This window comes from Odontomachus brunneus, unplaced genomic scaffold, assembly GCF_010583005.1.
Source record: "Odontomachus brunneus isolate Ranch 3 - 2012 unplaced genomic scaffold, Obru_v1 Obru_scaffold_013, whole genome shotgun sequence".
Lineage (NCBI taxonomy): Eukaryota > Metazoa > Arthropoda > Insecta > Hymenoptera > Formicidae > Odontomachus > Odontomachus brunneus.
The window spans coordinates 1211718-1213592 of record NW_022639463.1 but is presented as its reverse complement, the minus strand read 5'-3'; the positions used below and the strand labels follow the sequence as shown (position 1 = coordinate 1213592).

The 1875-nt window shown below is 46.1% G+C and overlaps 1 protein-coding gene across 2 annotated transcripts in view; it reads right to left on the bottom strand.

Moving 5' to 3' along the window:
- The window catches only part of LOC116841144 (kynurenine/alpha-aminoadipate aminotransferase, mitochondrial-like), a 24226-nt gene that overhangs the window by 22069 nt on the left and 282 nt on the right, over positions 1-1875 (bottom strand). The gene's annotated exons all lie outside the window — the stretch shown is intronic.

Below are 1875 nucleotides of genomic sequence, written 5' to 3'. Positions count from 1 at the left end.
AGAGAGAGAGAGAGAGAGGGAGAGAGAGAAAATGTGTGTGTATATTTCTCTAAACGACGATGGAAGAAGTGCGGCAGAAAGGCACCGAGAGAAGGTTTCACGTAGTTGTACGAACGTTAGACGCTAAAATCAATCGACACGAACTTGTGTACAGTTTCTAAAAAGTCTCGCATCCCGCCTAAAGTCGCGCTAAGCTACTTGGCACGCACAATCGCACGCACAGTCGCGCACTCTCACGCACTCAGTCGTATATCATTCCTGATTCTTCCTAGATTTCTCTCTTTTTTTTTTTCTCTTTTTGTTTTTCTTTTTTTTTACTTCGACTAGACACTGTTTGATTGTTACATTTGGCAATTCGGCAGCACTCACGAGTTTTCAAGCTCCTTGTCTTGCGCGACTTCGGGGCGACCTGCTGTACGCCGTGCACCGCTGAGAACTTCGTTCTTGCCCGACGACTTCGGCGGTCGCTGTGAGAACGTGTGGAATGAGAAGTACAGAGTAATGTGCAGAGTTACCCGTGATCTATTTGCTAGTTGCACGTCCGCGCGGTATTCCCAAGAGATTCTCTCGAGAGAAGAAACTCGGAATAGACTTCTTCCCGATTGTCTTCAACGCCTCATCCGGGACAGAGAGAGACACAACGATGACACGCGGCTACACGGACTCGAGTGCATTTGAGTAGCAGTGGCAAGAACTCGGTCGGAACGAATTCGTCAGCGTGTCGGCGTAAAGTAAGCGCACCTTCCGCGTTAATAATAATTCTGCTTCAATCTTTCAGCTGCGTCCCGAAACCTCGCCCGCCCCGTTCCGACCACCTCCCTTTTTTCACAACGTTATCGTAATTTCCCAGCAAAATGTGACTTTGGTACATGTATATAACAATAATTCAATAAGGCATACGATATCCAATTAAGGACTTTCCCTCTATTTATCATAGAACTTTTCCCAGACGTGCATGTATCTCTGGAAGTTTTGACATCTCTCGCTCTCCCTTTTCCGCCTCCCTCCCCCACGCTGTTTCTCTCTCTTCGAAACTCCGTAATGTCTGAGGTTCGCAAAAGTTGACGTTTTCGCCTAATGGCCGAGAGTAACGGATAGCCGTGTATAAATTACTAGAGGGAATTACACGACGGGTCTCTTAGTCATATATAGTCGCTCGACTACATTCTCTTTCTCTCTTTCTCTCTCTCTCTCTCTCTCTCTCTTTCTCTTTCTAACTTCTGTCGTTCTCTTCTCTTTATTTCTTGCAGCTTGTTGAATTCATGCCTCTGGCGTCGGATCGGGGTGGCGAATTTTGGAACGCAGCCAGTGTAATATAAAGTCTCCTCTTCGCGTAGAGACGACGTTAGAGTCTCGCCCTCCCCTCCCCCCTCCCCCTCCTCCACCCTATCAATCGGGGAAGCGAGTCGTACACGACGCTCAACGTAATACGCTTCGTAATACGATGTGTATGTACACCTATCTAAAAGTACTGTCGCGACACTGTAAGTGGCGCCTATTACGTTATATCTTTTTACCCCGATATAATAATTTCCTCCTCGCTCGTCTCTTATTCGTCTACTATACAAACTTCTGACTAGAACAATAGGTAGATAGTCCTCTCGCGCGCTCGTCTCGCTCGTATGTATATGTTTTACTGTATTTTTTTCAGATACTTTTTTTTGTGTTTTACTCATTTGCCGTCACGTGCCGGGGAGGGGCCCGCCGGCAGTGATGTTAGCTTACGCGGAAAAGTCTCCAGATGCAGAGAGAGGTATGGCTCGTCTGGTTGAACTACGTTTTATTTTTTTACCGAAAATAGACGGCGCATATAAATTGCCCCCGTCAACGATAAATATGTCTCACCTACTATATAACTCTCTTTTTTTTTTTTTT